Raw genomic sequence first — 15,597 nt, forward strand, 5'->3', positions numbered from 1 at the left:
CACATATATGCCAGGCTGTGGGGATACAAAGTGAATAAATATGTGACTCAAGAAGCTCTTAATTACTGCCCTAAGCAGGTAGCTCATTTGGTTAGAGTGTCATCTCAACGGGCCAAGGTTGTGGATTTGATCTCCGGTCAGGGCATATACAAGAAGCAACCAATGAGTGCACAAATGAGTGGAACAACTATTGATGTTTCTCTGTCTCTGTCTCTCTCTCTCTCTGTCTCTCTCTCCCTTACCCCCTCTCTCTAAAATGAATAAATAAAAAAGAAGAAGAAGCTTCCAAATTACCGCCTCCTAATTACTAAGACATTCCATCACATAGAAAGTCCAGAGTTAAAACTGAGAACCCCCAACTTCCTTGGCAATCTCGAGGCCATTGTACTGCCTGGCCTGCCTTTCTAAGATTCCCTCAGAAGTAGTTTCCAATTGCCTTGCATTACTGAGATGTCCAAATAACTGCCAGTTCATTTGTTCTTATTCAAGTACAACCACTTCTGCGGGCTATAAATTTGGAACCAAATCCTCTACAGTCTGGAGAATTATAATATTCTAATACCTTTCAGTATGTTAACGTCAGTCTTTTTCTTCCATCCCAAATGCGGGTAAAATTCCCTGGACTCTCAAAACTGGTCCCCTCGATACAATCCCTAACAATAAAGAACAAAGCTATGCACAAGAACAACCAGGAGGTTTACAGCTAAAGGTTCTGCAGGAGAGAAATAGGACACGTGGTTTGCTATGTAGAAGTTTCTGCGGCAGTTAGTCTAGTTAAAATAAGTTAGTCGCTTCTAGCTGTGTCCCAGGCAACTTCCTGCTATGAAGGCTGAATACAAACCACAATATCTCACTGTAAATATGAAGACTGTAAAAATGTCTTGAAGACCCTTTAGACTTGCCCTGAAAGCTAGTGTTGCAGATTTCGTTCACCCCAAACCAATCAATCACTAAGAATTTTCCTCGGCCCTTTTACATTACAGGTGTCCCAGTACTGATGGAGGCTTCCTAGGGTCAAGATAGCCAGCCCTTAAGGCTCAGTTTCAGACTTGGGACATAGAGCAGGCTCATATCTTACAGCAAATGACAACTAAAGGCCTTCCTGCCCCCTCACAATTTGGTCTCCCAAAGCAGAGATACCAGACATCAACTCCCAAACATAAATATAGACAGAATATGTATCCTACCCTACCCTGCTCAGATTCTGTCAACACCCCAAGCTGGTTCCCCCCACCCTCACCTTGAGAACCCTCAGACCAGAATCACCACCGACACCTGTCTGCTTTTTCCACTTCTATTTCTAGATAGCTAGAGAAAGACCCCAACATGATGATGCATCTACTACACCCTCATACAACTAACCTCCGGTGAGCACACCTTGCCACCTGGCATCTGCTTCATTCATTTCCTGTTGGTCTTCACACAACCCTTCCAGAAGTGGCTCCAAACCTCCTTCTCTTTGCTCAAGTCTGCAACACACCTCCACCCTCCTTGGGCCCCACCAGACCCTCTGCTGAGATGAAGCCCATCCAATGAAAACTTCAAGTTCCTTTTTGTCCACCTGAAATCCTTCCTTTATTTTCACTTTTTTATTCCCTCACCTCATTTCTGTTCCTGTCCCAGAGCCTACTTCTCTTCTTGAGTCATTTTTTAAAGATTTTATTTATTTATTTTTAGAGAGAAGGGAAGGGAGGGAGAAAGAGAGGGAAACATCAATGTGTGGTTGCCTCTCACATGGCCCCCACTGGGGACCTGGCCCACAACCCAGGCATGTGACCTGACTAGCAGTCAAACCGGCAACCCTTTGGTTCACAGCCTGTGCTCAATCCACTGAGCCACAGCAGCCAGGACTCTTGAGTCATTTTTTAAAAATAACTCCCCATCCCACCCAACCCCAGTCCCTGGAAACCACCATTCTACGTTCTGTCTCTGTGAGTTTGACTACTCCAGATGCCTCATATAAGTGGAATCATACAGTATTTCTCTTTTTTTAACTGGTTTATTTTACTTAGCATAATGTCTTCAAGGTTTATCCATGTTGGAGCATGTGTCAGAATATCCTCCTTTTTTAAGGCTGAATATTCCATTGTCTGTATATACATTTTATTTATCTATTTATCCATCATTCAACACTTGAGTTGCTTCCACATTTTAGCTATTGTGCTTCCTGAGTTCTTCATACCCTCCCCTTTAGCTCCTCCAGAGTCTAGAGTCTATCAATTACTTCTTTTTTCCCCCACATTGAAGTGAATTCTCTCCATTGATGTCTTCCCATTATCCTATACAGATGTTCAGGATGGTGAAATCCACTCTCTACATCTTGGATTTTACTCTTTCTCTTGTCTTTTTACTACTATGATTTCACTTTTTAAAATAATCTATTCCCCACATTTCTACTTCCATACTACCTATTCACTTTTTGAAAAAATTAGTATAAATATTTCCTGCATTCAAGAAAGTATAAATAATGGTGTTATAAACACCTGTTTACTCACCACATGGGTTAAGAAAAAAAATTACTGATATCCCCATTCATAGTTGTATTGGGGTTTAATCTTACTCCTAATCCTTCCACCACCATCCCCCAGACACACACACAACCCAAATGACCTTTTTTCTCATGCCTTCTCTGCAAATTTACTTGACCCTTCTCCCTGGCACTATCTCCTCTTGGCTACCATGACACCAGGCTGTCCTGGTTCCCAGCCTGTATCTCTGATCCCTTCTCTGCTCTTTTTTTTTGGGGGGGGGGGGTGGAGAAACATCAATGTGAGGTAAAAAATCAATTGGTTGCCTCAACTAGGGATCAAAACCACAACCTAGGTGTGTGTCCTGATGGGGGATCAAACCCACAACCCTTTAGTGCATGGGAAAATGCTCCAACCAGCTGAGGCACCTGGCCCGGGCCCTTCTCTGCTTTTTGTAGCTCCTCTGCCCCTTCCAAGGTTCAAACGTTTGTCATATACTCCTCTCTCTATAATCTCTCTTCTCTATATTACCCATTTCAATTATTTTATCTCTCATTGACTACCAAATCTCAATGACTTCCTAATCAAAATCTTCAGTCTATATTTGTCACACATGTTCCATTTCCAAATTTCTATTTGCATGACAGACATGACTAGACTGTCCTAATAGCATCTCAAATCAGCAAACCTCAGGGCTTTACCCTCAGCCCTGTCCAGTTTGACATTCTCAACAATGACTCAGATGGGAATATATGAGCTTATAAAATTTGTGGGGCATTGTATAGCTGGAAAACAATATGAAAGCAAGAGACTTATGTTGAATACAACAGGAGAAAATTTAACAAGGGTCAATGTAAGGACCTGACCATAGTTCTAAGCACCCAACTACACAGTCGGAGAGGTCATAGATCAGGAGCTATTGAAAGGAAAGGCACAAGGGATTTCATTAAGTGGTGAGGGTACTGGGCAGCAACTGCAAAAAAAGCTAATGGAATCTGAGGCTGTAAAAGATAAAATATCTAGAGCAAGGAAGGAGTGTCCTCCTCAATTTACCAATGTTTGAGGCCTACAGTGCTGATTCAAAGCAAGGTGACAGGAAACTTGGTGAGCATTGAGACTGGAGCAACTGGGACCGTGAAAGTATCTAAAATGGGTCATACGGCCATGTCCTCAAGTCCATCCAGAAGAAGAGACATTAGACAGGCTCTTTGTAGCTCCATAGTATACAGCACCATTAGGAGGCACTATAGGACACTAATTCAACCCAGGCCAATGAGGAACTCTCCAACTCTGAGCTGCAGATCAGGGAAAGAAGTTTTGTGGAGGTAGTGGGCAACTAGGGAAGGTTTCCAAATTCAGTGGTTATGCAGATGGAAATTCCAGTATCCTCTCTGCAAATCTCCAGCACCACCAGGATCCTTGATCATGTATACCTGCCTAGAACTGAATTGCCATGTAAGATATTAAAGTTAAAAAGCCAATGTTCATTCTTGTAGCCACAGGTGGGAAAAAAAAAAGCATTTAGTGATTTAAGAAAATTTTTAATTCAGAAAACTTGTAATGCAGGAGAACTTCCTTGACCCATCAGAGGTTATCCGTGAAAAAACACAGGCTAACTAATATCACTCTTGGTTGTGAAACATTGAAAGTCCTCCCTTTAAAGTCAGGAACAGGAGAAGATAGATGCCTCCACCACTACTACCATTAAGCAATTTGCTGGAGGTCCTAATGAAGTATCAAAAATGTTTCGCCTACCTAAGAGACCATAAGGCAGAAGGGGCATGATACTGATCCAGGTTTGATACCCAGCCCTATAGCTTACAATTTCTATGACCTTGGGGAATTATTTAACCGTATATTTTTCTCATCTATGAAATGAGCAATCTTATATACCTCAAGGAGTTTTGTAAGGGATATGCCTCAATCGGGGTAATTTAGGAGAGTTTAGTGAAGCAACTATTTACGAAGTTGTGGGCAGTACTAAGGAGACCCAGGGGGATGATGAAACCTCCCCAGATCAGCAGCAGAGGGAGCTATTACCTAAGGGAGTGATTACCAAACGCAGGAGAGAAATTGAGCCGGAGCTGTCTCTCTGTAACCTGCTGTGGGAGAGGCCACCTCACAGGACCTGTGGCCTTCAGTAGAAGACCTGTGGCCTTTTAAGAAAAAAAAATACCCCAATATTTCTTTCCTTCCATCTGCCAATCTTCTTCCTGTGTCTCTTATCAGCTGAAGTCAGAGGGCAAAAGATCCCACTTGGTACAGTCTAAGGGGCCCACCCTCTTGGGGCATAGAACTGGGTAGAGAATAGATCTGGAAGGGCAATCAGAAAATACTAGCTAAAGTGCTTCATGAACTTTAGTCTTTTTCCTCAATCTTCTCAGCTGCATTTTTCTCATCAAGCAATGCTGAGCTGTAAATTGGAAATTTTTTAGCCACTCTTATATGTTTTCAAAGAGCCTCAATTCAAAGAGCATTCACTGTTTTATTTGGTTCCTTTTGCATTTTATTAGGTAAACTGGGCAAGTGGTATTATACTGAGGCTTAGGAGATTAAATGACCTTCCAAAGATCATAGAGGGTCCAAACTTATAACCTAGATTCATTAGATTTGTAAGATATCCCAGACATACAGATGCTAAAAATGTTATTTGAAGATGAACCCTTTGAGTAAACTATAGGATCTTAAACATTATCATCATCCAGCTACTTTCAACAGACAGAAAATTGCATCTTCAAACAATGATTTGACTCCACTCATAACAAAGAATATATGTATGTATAGTATATATGCATATGTATATAATTTATAATAAAGAATATATATACAAAAATAAATATATTATTAATAAAAAAGAAAGAGAAAATCAGAACCAATTAATGGAGCCCAATTCAAATATGCTAATTATAAAAGTTACTCTAACGGCCGTGGCTGAGCATCAGATTGGATTCTGAGCTTCTTGGCATCAGTAAGTTACACAACTCTCATTATCGGCAAAGAAGCAGCACACTATTTTCTCAGGGAGGAGAAAGGGAAATGTTCCTAGAAAAAAACTATATTTCTTGTGGAGAAACCTTCCTTTTATGTAAGAAACTGAGTGACATAATGGGCAGTGTCTTCGACAACAGTTTCATAACTAGTAAAAACGAGTGTTTTCCATGGCTGTGTCTTGAAATGAGGGTATAACATTAAAGTGCATCTCAGTAAAAGTGATTCTGGGAGAAGTTAAGGTGATGGTCCAGGCATGAAGTTTCCTGGCATTCTAACAGTGTCGCTGGTGGTCCTTAGAGACCCTGAGGAAAAAGGAGTGTCCTTCCCTTCGAGACCAGCTCCCCAAGTAGCACTTCTGTCAGGCAGGCTTTTGATTGGCAGATATCTGAGGTTGTTCTCTCCATCAGGGTCAGCAATGAGTGCTAGAGTCAGACCCTGCTGACTGAGGGAATTCTTGGGCTTTGGGGAACAGATCAGGAGGCAGTAGGGTCGGGCTGAAAATCTATCATGACAGCATTGTGACTTCTCAGTCATGGAGCCATCAGTTTCTGAAAGGCAGCAGGTTAGAACTGGCTGGGGATGGTGATACAGCACCAATTCTCCCACCATCCTCCAGCGATGTGTTTTCAACTATCAAGGAGTAACGGGACACAAACCGACTCAAAGATAGAAAACACTCTCCATAAGGATAAAAAAAGAAAAAGAAAAGAATCTCCCAGACTTACCTCATTCAAGCTTAAATAAACCTCAAATTCAACTTCTCCAAAATGCCATACAGTCTGCCAGCAATAAGAATCTACCCCTCAACTCTTTCCCGAAGTTACAGAACAGGGATAGTTGGAATTCTTATCTCTGAACTTCAACTCAGGTTAAACAAGATAAAAATGGACTTCAGGGGTGGACTTGAAAGGAACTAATGTAGGAGTTACCACCTCCAGGCACCAAGCACGTTAAAACATAACCTCTAATCTTCCCTACTTACCATTCACGTAGATGGTATTACCTCCATTTTATTTCTTGGATTAGAAAATGATGTTCTAAGATGATGAGCAATTGACCAGGATTACACATTGATAGAGCTGCATTTGATCCCAGCTTTCTCTGACTCACACTGCCAGTTCCCTCAAAGCAGCAGAAGACTTGATGCTTTGACCTCTGTGATTTGGGGAAGGGGATTTCTGGGCTCCCTGACTGCCTGTGTATGAGCTGCTTATCTTGCCTGAGTCTCAGGTCCCTGGCTGGGTATTGGATACAACTGCCCCTTACCCCTGTAGAGCTCAAAACTGGATAGATCTTGACCCACCACACCCTGGGGTCAGCTTTCCCAGGAGATTTATCCACATTTCTCATTAGCCTTCACAACAATCTGGAAGTCAATAGATGAAACTCATTACAGGAGAGTCAAAAAGGTGCACACACACACCCTCCTCCAGCTGCCCAGATCAGAACTGGGAAAAGAGCCCAGCTGCTTGCAGTGCCCAGTCCCAGGAGAGCATGTGTGGGAAGATGATGTGTAGCTGAGAAACTGGGTGTCTGTCCAATCCCATATGCTCTCTCAGATGTAGACAGCATAGCCCTAGGACACAGAGCTGGAGTGATGCTCTGTTGAGTGCCCTGCATATCTGGTTTAGTGGGTTTTTCCTAATTAGAACCCATAACCCACCTACCCCTACCCCCATCCCCTTGCCTCCCAAAAGAAATTAACAATGGAAATGGCTCAGTGTTATTGATCCCACATTATATTTTGTGTTGTTTTCCTTGACTTACTCTCTTCATCTCAAAATCCTATAAAGTGAACAATGAAGAAATGATGAGTAAAGGCTGATCTTCTGGTTAGAAACATTTTTATTTATTCTCATGCGTGTATTGAATTTCATTCTGACAAAACATAATTGACTCACCTGCCTCCATTTTTAAACAGTGTCTGCCAACACCTGTGGTCGCTGACCAATTACAAATAAATCAGCACAGTTAAAACTTCTGTTTGTTTTAGTGACATTAGGGCTATCCAAAATACAAGTGCTATATTTTCAGGGTCTTATATTAGCTCCTCTTCTGTTGGGATCTGCTTGGCGGAAGTACTGAGTTGCCTCAGGCAGCTTGTGGTCAGGACACAGCCAGAGAGACAACTGACATTTACTGGATGTTTACTGCATGCTGGGCACTTTCCTTCAGTCATCTTTAGTTCTAACACAACACTAAGGGGTAGGATTTACTGTCCTCATGGAGAGGTGACAACACAGACTTACACAGTGAGTCACTGGCTGGGTCAGGATTTGAACCCATTTCTCTCTGATTACAAAGCCCATTTTCTCTTCCTTCAGCCATGTTCTTCTCTCCATTTAACCCCTGGGAGAATCAGGCAGTGAACGCCATAAATCAGTCATTCGTGATAGGCAAGAAGCCCTGGAGAGAAAGTCTCTCATATTTTGCTGAGCAGGTCTCATCCTAATGCAGACAGATGCATTTCTCTGGAGGGAAAAATAAATCTCCATTTTTTAAACTTAGTGTTATTCTCAGTTTTGGTCTGATTCTTTTTCCTACAATCCTATCTTCATCTTTCTTCCCAACCTTTATCATTCTTTTTCTCACCTCTCAAATCATTTCTCAATTTTCCTTTTTTCCTCTTAGCCAATTTCTTGCCAAGTCAAGAAATGGCTTTGTCCAGCTAATTATTCACCTAACATGCACTGAATCACCTACTACCTGCCAACAATGAGAGACAGACAAGAAAAGCAACCATGAAGGATTGGTTGCTCCTGGAACACAGAGGAAGAAGTAGTTGAGAAGGGTTGCAGGAGCCAGGAGAGCTTCCAAAAATAGTTTCCTCTTTCAGGATAACCCACCCTGGCACCAACAGAATCCTTTACAAACAGAACAGAAATCTCACCATTACTCTTCAGATGTTCTTACATTCATTCAACAGAGGTAGCATGTGTAGTGTTCAAGATCTCAAACTCTGAAGCCGCCAAACTGCCTACAATAAAAATCCCAGGTCCACCATCTGCAAGCTATAAGACCTCTCCACACGACCACTTCTCCATCCATAAAATGGGGATAATGATTGTACCTACCTCTTGGGTTGTTCATAAAGTGCCTAGAGCATTGCCTGGCACAAAGTTAGCACTATATACCTGTTAGGTGTTATCCTTCTTCTTCACTCAGTAACAAACATTTATGGAGCCCCCTCCATGTAAAAGTTCCATGTAGGAGACAGCACTGAATACCAAGAAGCACCATAGGCTAATAGCTAATGGCATGGAGTTTAGTGTCAAGTGCAAATTCCGCGACCACCTTTGTGACCACAAACAAGCTACTTATACTCTCCAAGCCTGCTTGCACTTACATAATATGGGAATAGTGGTATCTGTCTCACAGTGCAAGGATTACAGGTGAAAATAATAGGAGGCTCTTAGCCCAGAACCTGTCTCATGCATGGCAAGGGCAGAATACATGGCAATGCTAATGTAACTCCTACACTAGTTCCTGCTGCCTTTCAGGAACTGATGGCAGGCACAGTTGCAGGTCCAAGAAACTGACTCCATGGAGCTTTCTGCCAGGTAGAAAAGCAAACTCTACCACCGCCAAAGTGGGGAAGCTTGTGATAGCAGGAACTTCACTGAAAACTGAACTCTCAGTTTATGTATTGAGGAAAAACACTCTGGGAAGTTTTCTCATGGACTCAGCCATCCCCCAGAATGCTCACCTGAGACAATCAAACAAACTGCCATGTAGGATCTGGGTGTCTAGAGAATCCAAACTCTACCTGTGTGAAAGATATATAGCATCCTCAAACATGTTCTAAAGGGAAAGAAAGGATCTCAATTGTGACATGTTTTCCTCAGCTAAGTGAGGAAGGGGCAGGCACCCTATAGAGAGTTCAATGTGGTACTGGAGCCAATAACACCACTTGACTGAGAGTCAGCCTAATCGGTCTCGAACACTTGACAAGTGTGTTTTAATTCCTTTATTAGACAGTGTAGGTTGAAGCTTTGGGCTGCTTAAACTTTTCAAAAGAAGGCAAAGTAGGTATGTGTGTGTATATAAATGTTTATCTGGTTTATTTGTTCTTCAACTCATCTTCCTGAAAGAAATGTATAAAATGTGTTGTTATTAAGATTATTTCAAAAGAAAAAATAGCGGCAGACAATCCTACTAAGGAAAAAAGAACTGAAACCAGTATGTTAATTTTTTAAATTCTGATCTTAACAATATATGAATGTGCTCATCATACTCTCCCACACACACATTTTACTTACTGTTCTGTGTATTTCCAAAGGGATTGCAGGTACTGACATCAAACTGCCTTTGATCATCATTTGCCTTCACAGAGTAGTTCTCAGAATGGGATGCAAGGACCCTGGCAAGATGTTCTGTTGCACCCATTTCACAAACCTAGTCCCGGCAGCAGTCCTCAGTATGTACCGTCTAACAGTGTTTTGTGGGGACAATGCCAGGGAGGAGGATGGGTGAGCAGTTAAGCCGACAATTGTGGATCCCTCACTGCCATGAGCACTGATGTTGGGTGAGCAAGTGAGCCAGGAAACATGAGAGGACTCCCAAGAAGTGCTGCCCATATGTGGCTGCCAGCGGCTCTAATCTCATTTCTCTAATTCTCTTTATTATTAGAATGGAAACATTAACCTCATTCTGGATATTAAATTAATTTGGACAAATCACAATTGCTGCCAATTAACTGTATGAGTATTTCCTCTTAATACCACAATATGCAATTGCACATAATTGCCATCTAATTTATTTGCTTTAATTAATATTTGATTTATATAAAAAGAGATGGGAGAAATTGTTCAGGAGTGTCTTTATGCTAACAGTGTTTTAGTGCCTAAAAGGAAGCCTTTTTACACTAAGGTAATTCTTTCTTAAACTCAAATGAGTTGGATTTCAAGGAGCTCTCAGAGTAACAATACACACATGTTAATATAGGCCCATTCATTACCTCTAATCCTGCATTAAAACTCTGTAGTTTGGTGGTTCTTAAATTATTGTCTCCCTTTATAAGGTGAAATGCTTATTCCTTATATACAGAGCAGGCCTGGGCACAACTGTGAAGTCAAAATTTGTCTCTGATGTTCTTCCATGGTCCTTTCTTTGACTCCCTTGTCGGTGCCTCCCTGTAAGCCCACTCCCGGATCCACACATTTGGCCTCCCTCCCCGTAGCCCACCAGACCTAAGTGAGCTCTGCGTTCCCTGGCCTGAGTCCTGGCAAGTCCTGGGGAAGGAGGGGTGGGAGTGGATTGATTCACAGTAATATTCACAGTAATATATCAACTGACTGATAATAGCTCTCAGATAATCCCAGATAATATAGCTCTTTTTAACCAAGAACTTCAAAGCCTTAGGCATGTTTAATGGTGATGGAAATGTGGCTTGTTAGTAGTAGAAAAAGGAGATTTTTCAGATCTCAAAAAGCCTTTTAGAATTCTTTAAATTATGTGATAAACAAACAAAAACATCACAACTCCACACCCACAATAGAGACAGAAGGATCCCCAGTTTAGTCAACTACTGATTCAACCTTTATTTCAAATATTTATCAATCACCACTGTGTGTCCCACATTGCACCAAAGGTTAGAGATAGAGGAAGACCCTCTATATTTACAAAACTTTTCCCTTTCCACTCTGCCTAGAATCGTTTGTTTTAACTTTGGGGAACATAGGATTAAAAAGAGGTTTGTTAGACAATTCACAGAGTGGTAAAAAATATTTGCAAGTTATATACCCAAAAAGGGACTTATATCAAAATATATAAAGGCCCTGACTTGTGTGGCGGAATGGACTGGATGTCATCCTGCAAACTAAAATGTTGTCATTGGATTCCTGATCAGAGCACATGCCTGGGTTGTGGACCAGGTCCCCAGTTGGGGGTGTGCAAGAGGCAGCTGATCAATATTTCTCTACATCAATATTTCTCTCTCTCTCTCTTTCTCCCTCCTCTCCCCTCTCATTTAAAGTAAATAAAAATAAAATCTTAAAAATATATTCATATAAAGTACTCTTAAAACTCAACAATAAAAAGACAAGTGACCCATCCTGGCTAGTGTGGGTCAGTGCATTTGGTGCCAGCCTGTGAACCAGGGGGGTCACTGGTTTGGTTCCCAGTGGGGGCACACGTCTGGGTTGCAGGCTGAGTCCCCAGTGGGGGACTCTTGGGAGGCAACCACACATTGATGTTTCTCTCCCTTTGTTTCTCCCTCCCTTCTCCTCTCTAAGATAAATGAATAAAATCTTTGGAAAAAGAAAATACAAGTGACCCAATTAAAAACTGGGAATTTTTTTAAATATATTTATTGATTATGCTATTACAGTTGTCCCATTTCCCCCCCACTCCACTCCATCCTGCCCACCCCCCTCCCTCCCACATCCCCCCCCCCATAGTTCATGTCCATGGGTCATACTTATAAGTTCTTTGGCTTCTACATTTCCTACACTATTTTTACCCTCCCCCTGTCTATTTTCCACCTATCATCTATGCTACTTATTCTCTGTACCTTTACCCCCCTCTCCCCCTCCCACTCCCTTATTGACAACCCTTAAGTTCTAGTTGTTTGCCTAGTTTGCTCTCATTTTTGTTTTATGTGTGGTCGTTAATAACTGTAAGTTTGCTGTCATTTTTACTGTTCCTATTTTTGATCTTCTTTTTCTTAGGTAACTCCCTTTAACATTTCATATAATAAGGGCTTGGTGATGATGAGCTTCTTTAACTTGACCTTATCTGAGAAGCACTTTATCTTCCCTTCCATTCTAAATGATAGCTTTGCTGGATACAGTAATCTTGGATGTAGGTCCTTGCGTTTAATCTTGGGTAATGTAATTATGATGTGCCTTGGTGTGTTCCTCCTTGGGTCCAGCTTCTTTGGGACTCTCTGAGCTTCCTGGACTTCCCAGAAGTCTATTTCCTTTGCCAGATCGGGGAAGTTCTCCATTATTTGTTCAAATAAGTTTTCAATTTTTTGTCCTTCCTCTTCTCCTTCTGGCACCCATATAATTCGGATGTTGGAACGTTTCAAGGTGTCCTGGAGGTTCCTGAGCCTCTCCTCATTTTTCCAAGTTCTTGTTTCTTCATTCTTTTCTGGTTGGATGTTTGTTTCTTCCTTCTGGTCCATACCATCGATTTGAGTCCCAGTTTCCTTCTCATCACTATTGGTTCCCTGTACATTTTCCTTTGTTTCTCTTAGCATAGGCTTCATTTTTTCATCTGTTTTTCGAACAGATTCAACCAAGTCTGTGAGCATATTGATAACCAGTGCTTTGAACTGTGCATCCGATAGGTTGGCTATCTCTTCGTCGCTTAGTTGTATTTTTTCTGGAGCTTTGAAGTGTTCTGTCATTTGGGCCATTTTTGTTTGTTTGTTTGTCTTGGCAGGTCTGTTACTTTAAGGGGCGGAGCCTTAGGTGTTCACCGGGGCAGGGTAATGCTGGTCGCTGCGCTGTGACGCTGTACGTGGGGGAGGGGCCGAGTGGGAGCAACGGCGCCCGCCTCACTCTCCTCTGGATTTCAATCTTTCACTCCGATACCCACAATCAAACTGGGCCACTCTGGTGCTGGTTCCCGAGTAAGTGGGCCTGTGCACACTCTAGGCCCCTGTGGGTCTCTCCAACAACCTCTTCTGTGAGGCTGGGAGTCTCTCCTGCTGCCGCCCCAACCCCCAGGGGCGCTTTCAATCAGAGGCTTGAGGCTTTATTTCCCCGAGCTGGAGCCCTGGGTTGCGCGGTCTGATTCGCTGCCCGCAGTTCATCCAGTTTATCTGTGGGCGAATGTGGTGCCACAGGGTGATACCCACCACTCTGCCTGCCCCACTCTCCGCCACTCTGAGTCCGGCCCTCTGGGTTTATCTGTGCAAATGTGGGGCCGCAGGGTCTGCTAGTGCTCGGACTGCCTGCGCCATTTGTCCCACACTCCGCCAGTCTCAGTCCCACCACAGCCACGCAGTCCTCTCCACCCCGGTGCCTGTCTCCGCCCCTCCTACCAGTCTGGATGAATGTTTATTTTCTATTTCCTTGGTGTCGGTCCCCCTTGCTGTTCGATTCTCTGTCAGTTCTGGTTGTGCGAGGAGGCGCAGTGTGTCTACCTACGCCGCCATCTTGGTTCCTCAAAAACTGGGAATTTTTTAAATTAGAAAAATTATTTCTGCTCCTTTCATACACCTTATTGCTCAGAAAACAGTCTTACATACATATCTGAAATAATGCACTATCACATACGCTGTTTAAAGACAAAGCACCATAAGTAAGGCTGATCAGCTGTCCAGAGTTCTCAGCTTATGGGATCTTGCTTCCTGATTTTACATTGATTTCTGAAAGTCAGAAATGTCATCTCCCCCTCAAAAATATGTTAAGAGGATTGTAAAAAATAATAATCATTCTATTCAATATTATGCTTATAGAAATGGAGTGTATTTTCTTTAAGAAATCAAAATCTGAGAAGAAAATGCCACTCAACATCACTGGTATGTCAATATAGGTCAGCAGGATAATATACTGCTATAAGCTTGTCTTTTTGATATCAAGAAGATATTCTAGTCTGAGCTTTAATGTGCTTCCCATGTTTTCTACTAGATGCTTCTTTTCTACTGCTTCTCATCCTTTTCCATATTTCATATCAGAGTATTGGTACAGCCTTTAAAACTTCATTAACAAGAACAAATCCAGTATCCATAGATTTCTTCTCAAAAAGAACTTTAACCCATCAGATAGCCAGTAGTTTCATTCTCATGAATACTCTAGCCACGAAAAATCTCAATAGGACACATACGAATTCAATGAATAGAAGAAAAGATCTATTCAGTTTTGGAATGTTTGATGCATTGGATCAGTCTAGGATTATGAAACCTAAACCTCCCTTTGTAAACAGGAAGCTAGATTCAAGTCCTTCTATAATATATTGTCCATTTACTCTATAGGCCAAAAAACTACTGGTCTCTTATGCCCATGTTCATCAGTCATACAGTCAACACTTGGAGGTTCAACAATAACATCTAAATTACTCTTCTGGTGGTGAGGAAGTAAGATACCACCACAAGAACGTACACCATTATGGCCAAGGGCATGTGTGCCGAGGGCCACTTCTTCAGCTTTAGGTTGGAGCAGTTGAGCACTAAGAATGGGACTTGGTACAAATTCTCCCTGTTGGGGATGGTAAGGGCAGCTCTCAGCTTCAAACCAAGAATTTTCATTGCTATTTCTTCAAATGGCCATTAAACATATGAAAGATTCTTAACATCGTTAATCATTAGGGTAATACAAATCAAAACCACAACGGGATACTGCTTCACATCCATTAGGATGGCTATGATAAAAAAGATAGAAAATAGCAAATGTTGGTGAAGATATGGAGAAATTGAAATGCTCATATATTGCTGATGGGAATGGAAAATGATGCAGGTGCTTTGGAAAACACTTTGGAAATTCCTCAAAAAGATAGTAACCATATAATCCAACAGTTCTACTCCTAGGTATACACTAAAAAAAATGAAAACATATGTCCACAAAAAACTTGTACAAGAATGTTTACAGCAGCATTATTCATAATAGACAAAAGGTGGAAAGAGCTCAAATAACTAGCAGCTAAAGAGTGAATAAACAAAATGTGGTATAGTCATACAACAGAATACTATTTGCCAATAAAAAGGAGTGAAGCACTAATTCATGCTACAGCATGGATGAACCTTGAAAATACTAGGCCAACTAAAAGAAGCCAGTCACAAAGGACCTCATCTTGCATGACTTCATTTATATGAAATGTCAAGAATAGGCAATTCACAGAAACATAACATAAATTAGTATTTCTAGGGACTGGAGGGAGGGGAAGATAGAGAGGTATGGGTTTTCATGGTGATGAAAATATTCCAGTAGCACAAATCTGTTAATACACTAAAAATCAATGAATTGTATACTTTAAGAGGTATTTTACAGTATGTGAGTTACATCTCAATAAAGCCATCATATTTTTTAAATGTTTCTCTCCCATAGGATAGTAAGTGGTGGTAAATCTTCAAGATGGGGGTGTGGTTTACGTTGTAATTTAGGGTAACAAACTGTCCTCATTTGCCTGGGACTGAGGACATTCCTGAACACACAACTCTCAGTGGTAAAACCAGGAAAGTCCTAGGCAATCA

At 41.7% G+C, this 15,597-nt stretch overlaps 1 protein-coding gene and 1 pseudogene across 2 annotated transcripts in view; one reads left to right on the forward strand and one right to left on the reverse strand.

Moving 5' to 3' along the window:
- LHFPL3 (LHFPL tetraspan subfamily member 3) overlaps positions 1-15,597 on the forward strand; it is a 666,875-nt gene that overhangs the window by 612,723 nt on the left and 38,555 nt on the right. The window lies entirely within an intron of this gene.
- On the reverse strand, positions 14,161-14,655 carry LOC112302357 (oligosaccharyltransferase complex subunit OSTC-like; annotated as a pseudogene).

The sequence above is a fragment of the Desmodus rotundus genome, chromosome 6, assembly GCF_022682495.2.
Source record: "Desmodus rotundus isolate HL8 chromosome 6, HLdesRot8A.1, whole genome shotgun sequence".
In the NCBI taxonomy this organism is placed as follows: Eukaryota; Metazoa; Chordata; class Mammalia; order Chiroptera; family Phyllostomidae; genus Desmodus; species Desmodus rotundus.